Source organism: Micromys minutus (genome assembly GCF_963924665.1).
Source record: "Micromys minutus genome assembly, chromosome: 24".
Classification (NCBI taxonomy): domain Eukaryota; kingdom Metazoa; phylum Chordata; class Mammalia; order Rodentia; family Muridae; genus Micromys; species Micromys minutus.
Window position 1 is genome coordinate 32579325 of NC_137959.1, and position 20760 is coordinate 32600084.

The 20760-nt window shown below is 39.6% G+C and overlaps 1 protein-coding gene and 2 pseudogenes across 4 annotated transcripts in view; 1 reads left to right on the plus strand and 2 right to left on the minus strand.

Moving 5' to 3' along the window:
- The first annotated feature begins 479 nt into the window (after nucleotides 1–479).
- AP1G1 (adaptor related protein complex 1 subunit gamma 1) overlaps nucleotides 480–20760 on the plus strand; it is a 76616-nt gene continuing 56335 nt past the window's right edge. For both annotated transcript variants that reach the window (XM_080937258.1, XM_080937259.1), the window contains exon 1: nucleotides 480–749. The gene's annotated coding sequence lies outside the window, so the exon portion shown is untranslated. The remainder of the gene's footprint in view (nucleotides 750–20760) is intronic.
- Nucleotides 7986–8517, minus strand: LOC308436274 (small ribosomal subunit protein uS17-like; annotated as a pseudogene). Its single transcript has 2 exons — nucleotides 8458–8517; nucleotides 7986–8413 (listed from the first exon to the last, which is right to left on the minus strand). The product of its transcript is annotated as a small ribosomal subunit protein uS17-like (transcript).
- On the minus strand, nucleotides 8534–8766 carry LOC308436321 (small ribosomal subunit protein eS27-like; annotated as a pseudogene). Its single transcript has one exon. The product of its transcript is annotated as a small ribosomal subunit protein eS27-like (transcript).

Below are 20760 nucleotides of genomic sequence, written 5' to 3' on the forward strand. Positions count from 1 at the left end.
CTGTGCTTGGAATCCATTCTTCGGTTTCATCTTCTACCTGTTTTCGCAAACATTTTATGAAGATACCATAAAACCATAGACTCCAAGAACACTTGGCATGTTTCTAAAGTTGACCAGAAAGCTAAGCTTCCTGACTCAAAGCTGACAGGAACACTTGGGAATCCTTTCGGATTAAACACTGGCTACACGTCTTGCGTTTGCAACCGCCTCTCCTCTCCGACTTCCCCAGCTACCTTGCTGAGCCCCGCCCCCTCAGGTGACCCCACCGTTTCCTGGCTGCATAGCTTTTCCCCACCCCGCCACCAAGCGGAACCCAAAGTGCGTTGACTCTGAGTTCGGGCCGGACCTTTCTAGCTCAGACTCGCAGCGGTGACTCGGCAGCCGCGTCTAGCGTCATCAGTGACAGCCAGCCCCGACCCTTGCTACGCTTTGCGTCGCTCTGCCAGGCGCAGTCGCCTCCTCCTCGGCAAATAGTCCTCAGGAGGGTCCGAATTCTCGGGTCATCCGAGGTGGGAAACAGCATAGGCTGCAGTTGGAGGGACGCGAAGTGGACGAGGAGAGGGAGCCGAGGAGCGACGTCTTCTGGAGAAGCGCGAGAAGTGAGTTAGAAACTCCCTTCTCGCCTGGGATCCCTCCGCCTGCAGTAGCGGTGGTGAGGCCGAGGGAGCCGCCATTTTGGATGTTCGGTTCCTGCTGCCACTGCTGCCGCCGCCCCCGAAGCTGCTGGTTTCATTCGAGGTTTCGGGCCGGTGAGTGTCACTCGCGGCACTGAGAGCGGGTTGTGTCTTTGGCTCCGCTGCAGCTGCGAGCGTTTGGCTGGAAACCTCCTGTCAGTCCCAGGGGTCCGGACTCAGCCTGTTGGGGGTGAGGAGGACCCAGGTTGGGTCAGGAGGGACCGGGAAGCCCCAGTCTTGCTCGGACTTCCTGAAGGCCGACCCTCGGAAGCTTCGGAACCCGAGCTTCCGTGCGCGGTCGCTTTCCCTACCTTGGCGTTGTCTGGCCAGTGCAGGCCTCCTTGAACCCATTGACTTTATCGGGCTGCGATCCTCCTTTGAAAGCTCGTTCAGGGAGCCTAGGATTTAGCGGGGCGGGCCCCACCCCCGCGTGTCCTCTCCGAGCCACGTATGAGCGTTCTTGTGTTGGGGACTCGAGTCAGATCTGAGAACTCTGAGCATTTCCCACGCAGGGGTAAAGCTGACGCTCCCTGCGGTGCCGTCCACTCAGAGCCGGACATCGGCCTCGCTTCCCTATAACCTTCCAACTAACTTCTGTTTCAAAAAATTTCGCCCCTTCCCCCCGCCCCCACTCTCTCCTTTCTTTTTTTAAGAACTCACCTGCGATCGCACCGTTCACTCTCCTCTCCAACTCTCGGTTCTGCGGACGTCAGTTTCTAGTAATTCTCAGGATCTTCCTCATTGCCTGGAACTGTCGGTTATGCTTCCCAGTTAGGGCTTGGTGTTGGAGAGCCGTCGAACCACCTAGGGTGTATTTCAGCAATAAATAGGTTTAAAGCAGGCCAAACGGCTTTGGGTGAGAAGGAGCTGTCAAAGTACTTTCTGGATTTCCTTTCTGTTCTGAAAGCTGAGCTTTGGGCACTTATTGATACTTTTCTCTTTTTCTTTCTTTCTTTTCATGTTATGTATGCGTGAGCACGGAAAGCTGCCCTTGGAGAATAATAATCTGACGTACGTAGAAAGGAAAATATCTTTTTTGGTTCCTATAGGGATTAGTTAACAGAAGAGGGAGCTGAATGGTCTCTTAGTGACCGCACCCCTCAGGTGTTTGTATAGTAACGATCTTTGCTGATTTCCTCTGTTGACTTTTCTCAGAGTAGTTAGGTTTTAAGCATCCATTCCCACCGTTGCCCGTAGTATTCGCCAGACTATAAACTTAAGGTTTGATTTGAAACCTGTGGATCCTTGAAGTAAAGATAGCCTCATTAATTCTGTTAAAGTCTGTTTGCAGTCCAGTATGCTTGAATAAAAAACATTTCACAATAATTCACTGGTTATTTCCTACATTTCAAGTTAGGTGAGTGTGGTTGAATCACTCCTGTTTTATCTCAGCCTAGGTTTTTACATCTGCAAAAGAGAAATAACTTTGAGATCACAAGTGACTCAAAACCTAAGTTAAATCTCTCAATACTTGTAAACTTTATATTGATGCTGTATAAACATTTTTGGAAGATATATTTGTTTATGTGTGTGAGTGTCTTGCTGGCATACATATTTGCATCACGTGCATGCTCAGTTTCAATGGAAGTCCGAATAGGGTTTTTGGATCCTTTGGAAATGGGATTCTGGGCAGTTGTGAGCTGCTGTGTGAGTTCTGGGAACTGAATCCATGTCTTCTGTAAGAACAGTAAGTGCTTTTAACCATTGAACTATCTCTCCAGCCCTGTGTTGCTTTATTCTTACTAAGTTTTTGAAATGTGACCATAGGTAAATTCCTTACAGATCATACACTGTCACAGAGGACAGTATTTCCAGTAGTAGATATTCTGTGCTCTTGTTATTTGTTTTAAGAAGCTCCTTCAGAACTGTGTTATCGTGTTAGATACGAGTTCTGTGAGTGTGTTGCTCCGAAGTTGTTCAGTTTTTTTTTTTTTTTTTTTTTTGCTTTAAAAAGATCTCGGCATGTGTCTACTTGTATGTTACTGCTGAAAATTTCAGTTTTTGAGTTCACTTTTTGAACATGTATTGAAAGAGCTATCAAAGTTATTTAACTCAGTTCATGTTATGGTTTAACATACTGGGGTTTAAATGTCATTCATTCTTAGATGGTTTGCAGTTTAACTTGACAAAGTACCCTTTTGGTAAACAAATTATTAGCAAAGTGTTGTTCTGTGTACCATTAATCAGCATATAATATGAATGAATGTCTGCTTTGTCTTGGCTGTTGAGAATTGCACTACAAGTTAACATTGTGTTTAGTAAACTTTCATTTTTCTTCCTTCTTTCTTCCCTGCTTCCCCCCCCCCCTTTTTTTTTGAAACATGGTTTTGCTAAATTGCTCAGGTTGGCCTTAATTTGTGACCCTTCTACTTTATCTGAGTAGCTGAGATTAACAGTTCCGTGCCACCAGTACTGGCCCAGCTTTTGATTTTTGAGACAGTCTTTCTATGTAGCTCAGATTGGCCTAGAACTTGTATACTAATCTTATCTTCCCAATGCTGGGGCTGCAGGCATATGCTGCTTCAAGCAGTGTCTGTCCTGCTCCACTCATTTTCTTTGGTAAAGCTAAATTGGTTTTTGATCCAATCTGCTTTGCCGACAGCAACTAAGGGTAATATCTAAGGGTAAATTTTAGGATGAAACTGCAAAATATAAATTTCCAATAATGTCTTTCTGATATTTAACCCAGGCTTATTTTTAAAAAGTCAGGTAGTAGGATGTAACTCCATGGTAAAGCGCTAGCCTAGCATGCTTAGAGCTGTAGGTTCTGTCTTACCCTACCTCCCAGAAAGTCAGAATAAAAAAAAAAAACAAAACAACAACAGCAACAACAAAACCCAACTAAACACTATACAAAACAGATAAAAACCCAAATAGTTTAAATGAATCATTAGAAAAATTGTTATGTAGGTGTAAAAGGTCAAATGAGTTCTTTCAAAAGTTATTTTTAATTTGAAAAGTTGAATTGGAATCTACATGTCAAGACAGATTTCAAAATGTTTAATCCCTTTCTGCATTTGATAGAGACTTAAATTTTTGTGCATATAATGGGACATAACTGATTAAAACTTGAAAACTCTTAAAAATAAAACCTTTATGGAAAGATGAGTGGTTAAGAACACTCACAGCTCTTCCAGAGGATCAAGGTTCGGTTTGGTTCCTAGTACCCACATGGGGGCTTACAACTAATTGTCTGTGACTCCAGTTTCAGGGATCTGACTTTGGCCTCTAGGGAGCTCCAGGTGTGTGTCCAAACAAATCAATCTATCAATCAATCAAATCTACCAAATCTACCTACTTATCTAATCTGATCTACGTATCCATTTATCTATCAATTTCTTTAAGTTAGGTGCTTGCATTCTTAGTTCTGTTAATTTCTCTGTCTGTTTTAAGGCAGGAGTTCTCTATGTAGCCCTCTTCCTGTCTTGGACACAATATTATGGATCACGCTGGCCTGGAACTCGAGTTCTGACTGCCCAAGCCTCCCTTCTAGGATCAAAGTATGTGCAACCACACCTGGCCTGCATTTTAATCTTAATGCTATATGACTTATTTTCAGGTCTTGATTTTAGGCTTTAAAAATCTCCATTACTTTTATCTCTTTTATTTATTACTTTATATTTTAAAATTTTATGAATTTTGTGTATGTGTTTGTGAGTGCATGCATATTTATGCTGTGGAGAGTGTGGAGGTCAGAAGACAACTTAAATTTAAACAAAAATTGTATTTTATTTGTATTGGTATTTTGCCTGTATGATGTCTGGGCATCATGTGTATACTTGGTGTCCATAAAGGCCGTAAGTTGGAGTTACACAGATAGCCGTGAGTCACCATGTGAGTGGTGGGAATCTAACCAGGCTCTTCTGCAAGAGCAATCAGTGCTCTTAACTTCTGAGCCATCTCTCTATCCCCCAGAGGGCAACTTTTGAGGCAGTCAGTCATTTCCATCTGTGCCTTCCACCTTGGGTTTACAGATGAGCCGAATGTGCGTAGTGCATAGGTTATGAAGAATGGACTCAAGGCATCTTGCTTGGCAAGTGCTTTTAACTGCTGAGACATCTCCCTGGTGCTTTTTAAAATTTTTAATAATTGTTTTTTAATTTTTATGTTTGCTGGTGTTTTGTCTGCACATATGTCTGTGTGAGGAAGTCAGAAGCCCTAGAACTGAAGTTAGAGCAGTTATGAGCTGCTGTGTGGGTGCTAGGAATTGAACGCTTGTCCTCTGGAAGAGTTATATTGCTTTTAACTGCTCACCACTTCTACAGCACCCTTTTATTTGTTTTTGAAACAAGGTCTCACTGTATTTCAGGGTGTCCTTAAGCCTATGAACTTTCTGTTTCAGCCTTCCTAGACCTTGGATTACAGGCCTTTGCTTTTGTGATCTATCTTCCTCAGTTTCTTAGGCAAGATATTTAAAGTATCAAGCAATTTTAGAATTTAGAGACCATGTAAAGCTGGGTGTGGTAGTTTTTGCCTGTAATGTAGCATACAGGAAGCAGAGGTATGAAGATCATTGCAAATTTTAGGCCAGCCTGATATGCATAGGAAATCCAATGCCTGCTAGGGCAAGCTTCATAACTGGACTCCATAGCTAACCATAACAACAGCTGCAACAGAAAGAGGATTTACAGGGTTATATAAACTCATATTTCTTGACTTGTATGTTTTGAAAATTTGTTCTTAGTATTTTTTCAGAATAGGTGTGTGTGTGTGTGTATGTGTGTGTGTGTGTGTGTAGAAAAATTTCATTTCAATTAGGAAAGGCAAGAGAAAAGTGAAAAAAGAAATATTTCTCCTTGAAAATATTTGCAAGCTGCTTTTTTGGCTCTGAAGGAATAATATAAAATACTTAATTTGATGTGAATTTTGGTTACTAGGAATATGAAAGTTTGAAAGGTTTAGAGATGAGGAAAATAATCCACTTGTCAACTTTGTCGAATCAGCATTAGCTAGCACTTTAATATTAGGGTGAGATGATTGACAGGAGAAATGCCTTTTCACTAAGTACTTGGAAAGTTAGCCCTTTAGAAAGTTCTTATTGAAACCATTGGGAAATAAAATCAAGTTAGACGTATTGTCAGAGAAGAGTAGTTAAGAAAATTATTTTTTTAAGATGAAGAAAATATATGAGATCTTTGTATTTTGTGACTAATTAAACATATCTTAGAGGAAATAATTTTCCTCTCCCTTTTCTGTTGCTAGCACACAATGGTTATTCTTGCTTAATAGGCAGTTGATTTGCTAACTGCTCTGTTGTCTCTCTCCTTGTGTTCTTGCTTTACCAAGCATCCTAAACTGTCTAGCCTGTTTCACACTTCAAAGTTAGTATTACCGATTCCTGTACTAACAGCCATGAGGAAGATACGGTCAGGGATCTTTGGAACTGTGAATTAACTTTGCTTTCTTTTCTTTACAAGCCTTTGGGTTAAATTAAGATTGCCACAGAGGAGAACTTGGCGAGATGGCTCTGTAGTTAAGATGGTGTATTACAGCAGAGGACCCTGGTTTGTTTCCTGGTACCCACATCACATCAGGTGGCTCACAACCATCTGTAACTCTAGCTTAAGGGGATTTGGACACTCTTTTCTGGCCTCCATGGGCAACTGCACTCACATGTACATATCCCTACACAGATGTATACCTACAATTAAAAATAAAAATCTTAAATAAAGATTACCATAAAATAGGCTGGGCATGGTGGCATATGCCTTTAAACCCAGTACCTGGGCTACACAGAGAAACCCTGTCTTGAAAAACCAAAACCAACCAACCAAAGACTAGATGATCTGTACTATTTGGTTGTAAGAAGAGTCCCAGTTGTGTTCTTACAACTTAAAGTTAGGGAAGATGTTTTTAAGTTTTCACTATTAAGAAATTTTAGTCTTGAGCAGGCTTGGTGATATTATGTCTTTAATCTCAGCCTTCAGGAGGCAGAGGCAGATGCATCTCTGAGTTGGAGGCCAGCCTGGTCTACATAAGGAGTTCCAGGGCTACACAGGAAGACAAAACAAACAAACAAACAAAATAAAAACAAAAAAATTGAGTTTGAAGCTAAAGAAAAGGAAGATAAACCAGCATTAAATAAAAAAAAAAAGTCTTCATGCAAGGCTTCTTGTGCTTTGAAGTATTTGAAAATATCTTTAAAAATGTGAAAATATTGATTTGAGATGATTTGGAAAACTAAAAATAAGCATACTGTTAGAGTTAATTGAATCTTTGTAAATAGTAGGTTTTAGTATGATTATTGAGGGGCAAAATTTAGTTTTAAGAAGAAAGAACCTTTTCTAGGAGTATCAAAGTATCTTCGATACTTAAAAATCTTATTTATTTGCTCCTGCATATGGGTATAGGCATAACCCAGGTGGCAATTATTTTTACTATTTGATTGTACTATTTTTCACACATTCTGAACTCTTTGCTATTTCCTGATACCATTTAACTAACTAACTAATTAATTTGAGACAGTGTCTCACTATGTAGCTTTGGTTATCCTGGAACTTATTCTGTAGACCAGGTTGGTCTTGAACCCACAGAGATATGCCTGCTTCTGCTTCCTAAGTGCTAGAATTAAAGGGATAGGATACTATTGCAGGTCTTCATTTTTATTTTTATTGTACTATTCCAGCTATACTTGTAATGCTCTTCTACCTGGAAAACCCATTTCTCTCCTCTCTGCTCCCTACCCCTATAGGAATGCAACATTGCTCTAGGCAAGGGAACAGGGCAGAGTAAAAAAGTTATTTATTTAGTATATACAAGTACACTGTAGCTGTCTTCAGACATAACAGAAGAGGGCATCTGATCCAATTACAGATGATTTTGAGTCACCATGTGGTTGCTGGGAATTGAACTCAGGACCTCTGGAAGAGCAGTCAGTGCTCTTCCTGATTTATCCATCAGAAGCTTCAGGTGTCAGTAAAGAAATCTCACCATCCCTTTTTCTTTTCAGTATTTGCTATGTAATTCTTTTGCAAGAAGACAGGTCTTACGCAATCTTACAGTCTCTTTTCCAACAGTGAATGTATTGGTAGTTCATTGATAAGTTATTGATTCCCTTTCTTGTTTTGTCTGTTTTTGAGACAGTGTCTCACTTTGTAGCCTTGACTGGCCTGACTCTTGCTATGCAGACTAGGTTGGCTTTGATCTTACAGAGATTTGCCTGACTGCCTCCTAAATCTCAGCTCCCTTGTGTTTTACTAAAATACATTTATGATTCTGAGATTTTTTTTTCACTTTTCATCTGTGTTTTTTTGTTTTCTTTTTGTAAGTTGGAAAATAACTATTTGTTCTAAGGCATTGGTCTGAGTCCCCTTAGAACTTCTGAAACTGCTTCTTGGTGCCAGCAGCCTTGGTGACCTTGAGCACATTGAATCAGTCTTGCTCTGGCCTGCACTCTCCAACAGGGATAATGCTGCCAATCTGGGCATCCCTGAAACAGGGGGACAGGTGCACAGACATGTTCTTGTGACGTCTCTCAATGTGGTTGTATTTCTGGCGGATGACAGTGGTCCTCTGCATCTTCATTTTCATGCGTCCTCTGTTGGAGACATTACCTGTGGAGGCGCAATTCTTGTCTATGTAGGTGCCCTGGGTGGCCTCCTTGGGCGTCTTGAAGCCTAGATCGATATTTTTGTAGTACCGAGGAAATTTTCCTTGCAGGTTTCTCCTAGCAAGACACACTTCTTGTTTTGAAAGATTGTAGGCTGCTTTTGGTAAGCACGATCTATCTGAATGTCCGCCTGAGAAACGGAGAGGCAGGCATACTTCTGGCTTCCTTATTCACTTTGCTTTTTTTTTTTTCTTTTAAATTCAAAATGTGTTTATTGGGAAGGTTCCCACTCATCATGAGTCAGAGGCTTTCAGTGCTGCTTCCTCCTGAAGGGGCATCTTGTACTCTGTCAGCCTTGCTTTCCCACCTGTGGGCTGACAGTACAGTGGAGCAGCCAACACACCATGGTTAAAGACCATGGTCATTTTATAGCATCCTGGGCATTTCACGGCCCTAAAGTAGGATTTGGAGCTTTGCACCAGGTGCTTTTGCTCGTGTTTCCTCTTCTCTTCCGGGATGAAGGAGATCTTTTTCGAGAGGCATGTTCTTTTAGTGGGGGTTGTTCTCACTGGAAAGGTCTTTTGAGACAGGGTTTCACTGTAAGTCTAGTTGGCCTGGGACTTGATATGTAGACTTAGCTGACCTCAAACTCACAACATTCTGGCATTAAGGGTGTGCCTATCAAGTCTAGTTTTATTTTTCATCTTTTTAATCTATAATAGAATATAATCTATTGTAATAAGTGAACAAAGTTGAAAGGATTTAGAAAGTTATTGATTTCCTTTAGATCTTTCATGTTACTCTCCCAGCTGCCTAGAAAGATGGGCATCCTTCAGTGTTTCTGGGGTTCTTTTTAATACTGTTTTCTTTGTTTATTTTATTTGGTTTTAAGACTGGATTTCTCTGTGTAGCTCTGGCTATCTCAGAACTCTCTCTGTAGACTAGGCTGGCCTCAAACTCAGAGATCCACCTGTCTCTGGCTCAGGAGCACTGGGACTAAATATGTATACCACCACCACCCATCTATTTCTGGGTTCTTATATATACTAAGCTGACATAAATGTACATACGTAGCTATTTTTACTAAAGAAAGATCAACTATATTACTCCATAAAAAAAACTTCTCATAACATGTTGAAGTCAGTAGATACATTTCCTTCATGATCTTTTAAACAGTTTAATTATGACTTGTAGTGTAGATAGACCCTAGTTTGTTTGTTTTGATTCAGTATTTCTCTTATGTAGCTTTGGTTGTCCTGGAAAGTTCTGTAGACCAGACTAGCCTGAAACTCAGAGATAGGCTTGCCTCTGCTTCTAGACTGCTGGGATTAAATGTGTGTGCCACCACCACCACCACCACCAGGGTGGAGCCTAGTTTATTTGACTATATTTTCCTATAAGCATTTAGGTAATTTCCAAAATAAAAAAAGATTTATTATTTTTGTATATGAATATTTTGATGGTATGTAAAACATGACAAATGACATTAAAAGTAATTGAGAAAAGAGTAGTTTATTTAGTCCTTGAATAACATGGAGTTAACAAATGGTTTGAGACTTGAGGGGATGTTTTTGTTTGTGAGAAAGGGTCTCTGTAGCCTAGGCTAGCCCAAAATCCAGTTTGTAATTCTGGCTGGCTTTATGCTTTTTCAGCCAAAAGTATATTGGGATCACAAAGTACAAGCCACAGTTCCATATCAGTGCAGGTTCTTTTTTTTTTTTTTTTTAAAGAATTAATTATTTTATATATATATGAGTACACTGTTGCTCTTTTCAGACATACCAGAAGAAGGTGTCGGATTCAGTTACAGATGGTTGTGAGCCACCATGTGGTTGCCAGGAATTGAACTCAGGATTTCTGGAAGAGCAGTCAGTGCTCTTAACCGTTGCACCATCGCTCCAGTGCCCCTCTTACCTCCCACTCCCACTTCAGTATAGGTTCTTATGTGACTTATTTAGAGAGCCAGCTTGCCAGGACTAAAGAAATTATTTTCCTCAACTATGATGTCACTTAGGTTTCTGTTCTATTTTGTTTCTTTGCCTAGTATCTTTGCTTTGCTCCCTATTTTTAATTTGTGTGCATGTGTGTCTGTGTGTGCATGCGTGTGCGTGTTTGTAGATAAGACAATTTGCAGGAATCAGTTTTTTCTTATGTGAGTCCTAGGAATAGACCTTAGGTCATCATACTGTGCAGCAAGTGCTCCTATCTGCTTAGCCATCTTACTGACCCTATTTTGATGTCCTGAAACTTAAAAGGCATATAGACAGTTATTTTGTTAAGTTATTACTGTGCTTTTTCATCTTTGACTATGCTTAAGTATTTATGCTTATTGTCTGGATTGAAAGTAATTTGGAGAATTGCAATGTGGCGCTGTTCGGACTTATATTGTATTCATGTGTTCAGGTTGATAGTTTTGCCTTTTGTTTTTAATAAATATTTCCTGGATTTTGTAATTTTCTTCATACAGTTTTACTTGATTTATTCTAGTGCTTATTTCACACTGTTATTCTTTTTCTGTCCATTTATAGTACGTTAGTAATTATAAGTGGCTTAAAATGAGTATTATGCTATATTTGTCTGAGGACAACTTTCTCTTGGATATACAGATGTAACAACTTGGATTCATAAATAATGTGCTAAGGAAAATTTACATTATTTTTATTTATTTATTTTGGTTTTTTGAGATAGGGTTTTTCTTGTACCCTGGCTGTCCTGGAATTACCCATGTAGACCAGGCTGGCCTGAAACTTAGAGGGTCACCTGATTATGTTTCCCATGTGCTGGAATTAAAGGTGTACTATCATGCGTGGCTTGAAAACATTATTAAATAACTTTAATATTTTTGTTTTCATCCTATAGTCAAATACTCTTCTGTAAGCCTTGTGAGATGAGTGAGATTGAACATTTATAACTTCACTTTATTCATGGTTCCCTTTAACTTGTTTTGATTAACAAAGCAAATTCTAGGCCTGGAGAGGTGGTGTCTGATGCTCTTAATCCCAGCATTGTGGAGACAGAGGCCGGCAGATCTCTATGCACTTATGTAGTGAGACTTGGTCTTAAAAAGAACAAAAAGGAAAATGGCACTTATGTTCATACCAGGCACAAAGTTGTGCTTGGAGAATTTGATGAAATTTATTGTTCCTTTTGTTAATAATACTAGGGTGGAAAAGGTAAAACTTGCTTCTTAGTTTATTAGTATTGATACTGGTTTACATATAGCAACTTTGTTGGTGTTCATGCATCTTAGTGCTACTCAGTGGTTTGGTAGTATGTTTGCATTTTCATGTCTATTTTTAAAAAATTTCAGTTTTGTTGAATTTTGGTGTGAATAAGTTAATCATAAGAAAGGATTGCTGCTGCAGTTAAGGAAAAATTGAATTTAATACCTCTTAGAGAAATGCCAATTGGCTGTCCTACACAGGCTGTGGTGCTATTTCTGTATAGTTGCCACATATTTTTTTGTTTTTAAGAGCCATAGATTTCATTTTAGTAGTTTACCTAGAGACGATTGAGGTCAGACTGATCAAGTGGAGAGTCAGAATTGTAGTAGTGTAGTTCACAGGGGCTGTGTTCTTCATTTGAACTTGCATGTCTGTTTCTCACAGGTTATTTTGGGAGTTGAAGAACTTGAGACAGTGATGAATATTAGGAAATTGTGTTTGAGCCAAAATTTATAGCATGTAAAGTTAGTCTTTAAAAAAAAAGATTTATTTATTTATTATATATAAGTACATTGTAGCTGTCTTCAGACACACCAGAAGAGGGCATCAGATCTCATTCCACATGGTTGTGAGCCCCCATGTGGTTGCTGAGATTTGAACTCAGGACCTTTGGAAGAGCAGTCAGTGCTATTAAATACTGAGCCATCTCTCCAGTCTTAAAGTCAGTCTTTAATGTTGTTGTATTGAATCATGTGAAACCTGATATATTAACTAACCCTGTTCTTCAAATATATTTAAGATTTTAGCAAAACAATAATCTTTATATGTGTATAGATGTTTTACAAGTATGGTATATGTGCAGTTTGCATGCCTCGTGTATGCAAAAGCAAGAAGAGGGAACCAGATCCCTTGGAACTGAAGTTACTGATGGTTGCAAATTGCTATGTGAGTGCTGTGAAGCCTACTGGGTCCTTGGGTCTGTGTTGCGGTAAATACTAAAAATAGGATCTGCGGCAGCACGTTCTCACTCTGCTTGAATCCGATGGAGCAGGAGGCCACTGAGCTGGAACTGAACTGCACCCTGGCTGCTTCTCTACCATGCTGGTCTGTGAGCCGCCCTTTCCGGCTGTCGCCTAACTATTCAGGAATTTTGCTCACATTTCACAGCTCTGTAAAATTATGACTAAATAATCAATAATTTATCAATCAGTTTTATGTTACATTCTCAATCCACAATCCATCCACACAATAAGCTTACAACCAGTTGACAAAGATATAAACTGTTCACCTACATAAGACAAATTGACCTATAGAAACCCTTGAAAATATTCATATCAACCTATGGTCAGTTAAGACCACCTGGATCTAGATCCTTCTTCTCCAGCCCCATCTTGATTCTCTCTTGCTCCTCCTCCTCCTTCTCCTCTCCCTTCGTGGACTTTTCCCTGCCTACCTTTCCTTCTCCTTGCAGCATAATAACATCATCCTAAAGATCCTACAAAAAAATTTTTTTGTAAAAATTTAACTTTAATTTCTTTTTATGTGGAGCAGTGTGTGTCTGTGTGAATGCATTCACTTGTATGCAGATTTCCAAGGAGGTCAGAGGAGAGAGTCTGATTTCCTGGAGTTAAGAATCAGGGCAGTTATGAGCCACCGGATGTGGGTGCTAGGAACTGAACTCACTTCATTTAGAATAGCAGCATGTACTCTTTACCACTGAGTCATTCTCCACTGCATGCTTGTTTGTTCGTTTGTTTCTTCTCTGTGTGTGTGTGTTTTGGGGTGGTGTACATGAGGAGCATGAGGAGGTCAGAGGAGCTTTGGTGAGTTAGTTCTCTCCTTCCATATTGTGGATCCCAGGAAATAAGCTTGGGTCTTTGGCTTGGCAGTAAGTATCTTTTATTTGTTAAGCCATCTCATTGACCCAGTAATGTTCTGACACTGACTTTGTAGACCTTACTTTTATGAACACATTTCTTCATATTGAGGAAGTGTTCATCCTTCTCATGTTCTTATCTTATCTCCCATTGCCCAAGAAAAAGCACTAAGACACTGGGAGATATTAGAAAGGAAAGTTCTGGGTTTTTTTTTTTTTGTCGTTGTTGTTGTTTTGTTTTGGTTTTTTTTTTTTTTTTTTTTTGTTTTTAAAGCCAGTGGCTTATATAGACCAGGCTTGCTTTCCACTTTTTTAAAATTTGTATTTTATTTGCTTGAATGTATGTCTGTGTACCATGTGAGTGTGTGATGCCCGAGGAGGCCAAAAGAGGACAATTAGACAGACTGCAGTGATAGGTGAGTATGAGCTGATATGAACTGATCATGTGCCCTTGGGAAAGCATTCATTGCTTTAACCTTGAGCCATTTCTCCAGCCTTTGACTTTGAATTTCTAAGCTTCTGATCCTCCTGTTTGGGACATGCTTATGCCCCATGCTTGATTTGTATGGTTCTGGGGAATGAACTTAGAGACAAGTGCTCTAGCAGCTGAGCTCAATCCCCTCGCTCCCTTACTTTATTTATTTATGTATTTTTTCAGACAGGTTTCTCTTCGTAGCCCTGGCTGTCCTGTAAGATTTGCCTGTCTCTGCCTCCCTGGTGCTGGGGTCAAAGGGAAGTGCCACCACCAGCTTGCTTCCCATTCTTAAGTTTCCCCATTCTTGCTTCTTTTTTTTTTTTTTTTAAATTTATTTATTAGATGTAAGTAGCTATCTTCAGACACTACCAGAAGAGGGCATCAGATCTCATTCCAGATGGTTGGGAGCCACCATGTGGTTGCTGGAATTTGAACTCAGGACCTTTAGGAAGAGCAGTCAAAGCTCTTAACCAGTGAGCCATTTCTCCAGCCCTCTTGCTTCCTTTCTTATAAAAAATAATTGACTTTGTTCTTTGGCATTTGCACAAATGTACTTTGGACTTTCAGACCATTCTTGACCGCCCTCTCCCAGCCCCACTTGTTTAGTTCCCTGCTCCAGTCAAAGTGCAATTTGAAATTGCATAATTTAGTTATATATATGAAATGAAAATCTGGCATCATGCAACATGGAAGTATGGACTAGCTGGAGACTATGAGAGAGAAATTACAGGGCAATGGGGTAGTAATCAGTGGCAAAGGAAGCTGCAGTCTCATTCCTTTACTCAAGTCTTTAGTTTTTCTTTCTTTCTTTCTTTCTTTTTTTTTTTTTAGCAAGAACTGTTCAAGAAAAATCCTCTTGTTAGTTAGAAAAGGGAGTAATTTTAATATTGAAAAGTTGGCTTTTAATTTAGATTAAAAAAAAAGACATAAGTTTAATTGTCTTTAGGTTGAGGATAGAAATAACCTTGTAGCTGTAGGAGCTTCATCAACCTTTTGGTTTTGTGTTCTTGACTTATGCTGTGGCTCAGAGCTCTCAGCAGGTAGTGAGTGAGTTCTGTTGTGGGAAGAAAGTTATCTAGGCCAGGAATTAGCTGAGTCCTGGCTGCCTTCTTTTGAAGCAGAGTAGTCAGTACACCTTCTCTTCTTGTGCTTTGCAAGGACAAATACATATTCTTTAGATAAGACTGTTAGTATTCCAGATTCAATAAAAACAATATTTAATGTGCTCACATTCAGAGGTGAGGAAGGGATAAGGGTGTCCAGACAAGGACGGCCTTGGGATTTTATCCTGGAGCGAGTGAGGAAGTGAGCACTTCCCGGGACACACGTGCTGTTCCTGGCTTGAGAATGTTCTTATTCCTTGTGGGTTCTTTATCCCATAGATACTTGTACAGGTTTTAGAAATTGACTGTTCTCTTCATTTGGGTGATAAATTTTAGAATCAAAACAGCTCCCCCTGAGTGTCTATCAATAATTTAATTTTTTGAGATTTATTTTTATTTTATGTGTATGGGTGTTTCGCCTGCATGTATGTCTGTACTAGTCGTATGTAGAAGAGGGCATTGGATCCCCTGGAACTGGAGTTACAGTTGTGAGCTGCTGTGTAGATACTGGGAATTGAGCTTGGGTATTCTGGAAGAGCAGGTAGTAGTGTGGTCATAATTCTAAATACACTTTGCAAATATAAAATAACCTCATTTAGTTCAAGCCCCCAAACCCAATTTCACTTAACTTTTGGACATGACATTTTCTAAATGGCTGGGTATGGCCTTGTATACCTGTAATCCCAGCACATGGGCAGGAGGAATTTTAGTTCCAGACTGGGTTGCAGAGCTTTTTAAAATGAATTGTACAGGTTGAAGATGTAGTGCTTGCCTAGCATGCAAGGGACACTAGGCTTGGTTTTCTAACACTGAACAAACCAGGTGGGGTTGGACGTGGGAGAGTCAGTTTTTAGCAAATTGAATGTAGGCTTAGGACCGTAGAAAGGCATTGAATGCCTTTTGCTATCATACTAACTAGATAGCCTCAGTTCCCTCTCTTCTGAGTGCGTGTGTGCTAGGAGTGAGCAAGTGTCTTTAGATGTATAGGCATATCTTACTCTTTTCCCTCTAACTCTTTTGGGGTATGGTCTCTCACTGAACCTGGAATTCAATCACTGTCTTTTTGCATAGGCTGGTGGCCAGGAAAACCCAGTTTTCCCTGTCTTTTGCTTCTCTTCCCTCCCCAATCCTCAATGCTGGTAGTACAGTCAGGTGCTTTGTCTGGGGCTTGTTGGTGCTGAGATCTGAAGTCTGGTCCTCATGCTTGCACAGCAGGTGCTATTACCTGGTGTCTTAAGGTTTCATTGCTTCAATGAAAACACCATAACCAAAAAGCAAGCCGGGGAGTAAAGCATTTATTCGGTTTACACTTACATATTGCTGTTCATCATCAAAGGAAGCCAGGACAAGAACTTTAACAGGGCAGAATCTGGAGGCAGGTGTTGATGCTGTGGCCATGGAGGGGTGCTGCTATACTGGCTTGCTCAACCTGCTTTCTTATAGAACCTAGGACCACCAGCCCAGGGATGGCACCACCCACAATGGGCTGAAACCTCCCTGCTCCCATTGATTACTAATTAAGAAAATGCCTTACAGCTGCCTTAAAGATGGAAGCATCTCTTCAGTTGTTGTTCCCTCCTTTCAGATAATTCTACTCAGTGTGTCAAGCACATCTGGTAAACCATCTCCCCAGCACTTTTTGTTCTTTTGGTGTTGTTGATCTTGTGGATAGTTGGCATATGCTGTATCATCAAGCTACAGCCCTATCCCTTTGTGGTCTTTTAGTACTTTGAAAACTAAAGCTTGGCGTTGTGGTGCATGTGTGTAGGGATTGAGAGGCAGAAGGATTAGGAGTTGAAAGTCAGCAAGTTGAAGTCTGACATGGCCACATGAGGTCCCCTCTCTCTTTTTTTCTCTTTCAACTTTATTTTAAAAAAAGTGAGAGACATGTACAGATTTTTAAAGGCTTTTTGACATAACATTATATGAATATATTTTTGTCAGTGCTTAATTCTTTTAGAAGTTTGATACTATGCATTGAAATCTACTAGTTACCATAAGCATAAAGTACATGTAGAACAGAACGTAACATAGAAACAGTCAGCGTTTTCTTGGTGTGTATAGATTAAACATAATGATTTCTGAATACCAAAAATTGCCACAAGGCTATATTCTTAGCTCTTGGCTTATTAATGATGGAAATCCTCTCTTAAAAATAAAACTAAAATAACAAAAAAAAAAAAAACTCAACAGTACAAACAGATTATACTTTCAAGATAATTTGATAACAGTGCTTACTATATGGGTTAGATATATTTAAATATAGACTATTTTATTTCAAGACTGGGGATTAATTTCAGGGCCTTTCTCATGTCATGCAAGCACTCTGCCAACCCAGATCATGAGTTTAAGTATGAAATATTTCAGACATAAACATGGAAAGCAGTGATATATATTCATTTACCTAATTTCCATCTAAGAAAGAGAATGCTACCAAAGATCCTTTATCTCCTGCTGTCCCTGCTGTTATTCCCTTCCTTCAGAGATGTGCTATGGGCTGGGATTGATCCTTATCTTTTCCATGAATACAGTTGTACCCTTCACTGTTTTTGAAGAAAATGATCTAAAAGCAGGTTTCCCCAATATAGTATAGCTCAGTCTGGCTGTAAACTTTTTGGTTCTTTTGTTCCATACTTGTGAGTGCTGGGACTACAGGAGTGAGCCACCGTGGCAGGCTAGAATGTGTTCTTCTGTGTTTGTTTTATGTGTTGTATTGAATTCTTGCAGTAATTCTTTGAGAGAGGTGCCTTCTCCACATTTTGCAGATGAGGAAACTGAAGATGTCAGAGTTTAAGTCATTTACTCAAGGACACACAGCTATTAAGTGGTGGAGCTAGGATTCTATCTAGGTAATTGATCCCAAGGTTGTCCCTTAGAGCTCTCAGTGTACAACTCCTGTCACAAGCTTGAAATGAAAGCTAACAGCAGAAAACCAAGAACACTGAAATTGTGCTGCTTTCATAATCCTTCCAATGTTTAAATGTATTTCAAAAATACCATTGGTAATTGAGGTGCTGTGCTAGACAGACATAGTGGACAAATCAGCATGCACAGTCTACATCCTCCATTATCTTTACAAAATGCAAAACTCTGATGTCAGTAAAAAGCCTTCATTTCAGAAGAAAAAATCTGAATATACTAAATTATTTTGGCCATGACAAAATTTGAATTTTTTATGTATGAACATTTTATTCTTTTGCCATTTGTTTGTTTCTTTTTACTATATGGCTGGAATTTAAATTCTGTCTTTCTCACTAGATTTTTGAGACAGGGTCTGATGGCTCCAATCTCCAGTCATCCAGCTTTACTTTTGAGTTTTTTTTTTAAAGAACAACCCAGCAAAATAAAATTCTGGTTTATTGTTGGACATTGTTTCACACACCAAACAGGCAAAAAAAAAAAAAAAAAAAAAAAAAAAGACAAAAAACTTTTTATCTTTGGCTTTTTTAAAAAACCGTCTCATACAAACCAACTACTTATAGTATGGCTAGGTGCATACACACAAGAAAGTTACTAGAATACTCAGAATAAGATTTTTGTTGTTGTTATTTTTACAAGTTTTTTTTTCCTCCTTTGAGATTATAATGAACATGGTCATACCACAAGGAAAGTCTGAAGTAGGACAGAAAACTCTCTGAAGGCTGGTTTGGTCACCTGTTATCATTAAAAATGGCTGACCCTTAACAATATGTACAAAAATATAAAATGTAAATAAAAATATAAACAAATTTTTCTTTTAAAGTATTTTTAAGAATAAAAGCAGGACTTGGGACGTTCTGTTCTTTTTTTCCCCCATGTTGTCAATTCATGTTGGTGGTTTTGGTAGGTGGTGGAGAACACATGTCACCTGTAGGTGGCACTGCCCGCTGTGGGTAGGTGGGGCCTGCTTCTCTACCTGAAGATGACCATGTTTAAATTTTGAGACGGGAAGTGGGGGTGACTAGGTCATGGCGCGTAAGGTTAGCTTTCCCTCTTGCTGTTTAGTCATCCTCATCAGTCTTTTGCTTCTTGGTGTCCACATCATCATCCTCATCTACCTGCTTGCCGTAGGAGCCTCAGCTTCCTCATCTTCATCTCCATCCTCTTCCTCACCATCACCTTCTTCCTCCTCCTCTTTCTTCCTCTCTATTCTTTTCTCTTCTTCATCTACCTCATTGTCAGCCTCCTGTTTCCCATTTTTCTCATTTTGAGCGTTCCCATTGGCAGGTGCATCTCTTCTGTTCTTTGCCTTCTCCACAACTTCCTTCTTCTCCTTCAAGTCTTTGGTGGTGAGCACCCCTGCCTGGATGCTATCTGTGAGGGGAGGGACTAGAACTTTATCCCAGATACTAATCCCTTCTACTGAAAAGCTTTGGAACCAGATTCCTAGATTGTCATGGTAGAAATGAGTTCTATCCCCAATTTTAGTCCATCCTAAATGTTTTTAGGCTTACATCTTCACAGGAGGGAATGCTACATTAAAGAATGACCCTTCCTCTAGGTGGAGACAGGTCAGTCACCAAGCTCTTGGTAGGGTTGGCTGAGTATCTTCCTTAAGTTATACTTAAGAAGTAGGAGATAGAAGTATCCTCACAATAATATATTTTTCCTCCCCAGAATTCTTGCCCTCTACAGTCACTAGAGCCATCATAAAGTTCTGTTGAGTTTGCCCCTCCCTCCTTTCTTTTTGTCTTTTGGGTACTAGTCTGAGCCTAAGTGACTCTGGTACTTAAGCCTTTTATTGTTTTTCTATAGCTCCCCTCCAGGTCATAGTGTTGTCATGTGACTGATCTTCATATTGGCCTAACTCAAACAGCATGGTTTTGTCTCTTTTCTCTCTCTCTTTCTCTCCTCCAGGCTGCTGTCAAGATTTATAGCTTGCCTTCTGGAATTGTTCTTTCAAACTCTATTAATAAATTGTCCTGGAGCTTTAAAAAAAAATCACGCTGATGGCATGGACTTTATTTCTGTGATTCTTTGACTGCTTATGCCAGATCACCTATTTTTCTATTACCTAGCTTAAGTTCTTGATTTTTTTTTTCCAAATTAGATTACAAACATGCTCTTGGAATAGACTTAAGCTTTTTCTAACATTCTTTTTGTTAGCTTTGTAGAGCCATTAGGGGTGTTTGTGGAGAAACATTGTTTTTTTTAGCAGAGCTTCCAGCTCTTGTAGGTGGTGATGGGGTTAACCAGGACATTAGTTTATGCAAGTCAAGCTCTCTACCACTTAGCTCACTCCTGATCTTTCCGGTAGTGTTTGTTCTTGACCTTTGAGATTATCTAGCTTTGAACCTGTACTGATCCTCTAGCCTGAGATTCCAGGCTGAGCCACCAAGCTTTTCTAGGTAACTTTTCTCTATGAATTAAGTAAATAAAGCCTACTATTTGAAAGTTGAATGGGCTTTGGGCAGTCACCGTTCTTGATTGCTAGCAGCTGAACTCTCTTAACTCTCTTGATGCATTTTACATTTTTTTTCCATTATATGCTACATATGCAGCGTACCAGTTTGCTTACAAATGTTTTATCGAGAAGCTTGTGGCATTTATAGTTTACTATTAAAGAAGAAATGGCTCTTTAAGTACATTCTTTTTTTAAAAAAATTAATTTATTTAATGCATATGAGTACATGGTCTCTGTCTTCAGACACACCAGAAGAGGCATTGGGTTCCATTACAGATGGTTGTGAGCTACCATGTGGTTGCTGGGATTTGAACTCAGGACCTCTGGAAGAGCAGTCAGTACTCTTAATCATTGAGCCATCTCTCCAGTCCTTTAAATAGTTTCTTAACTATTAAGCATCTTATTTTCAGTGAGACATTAAGTGTTTAATGCCTTGTTTAGTGAAATTTCACTATTTCTCTACTTTTCTTCTTATTCCCTTCTTCCCTTCCTGTCTTTCTTCTAACCTTCCTTCTGTTCTTCTGTCTCTGATAGAG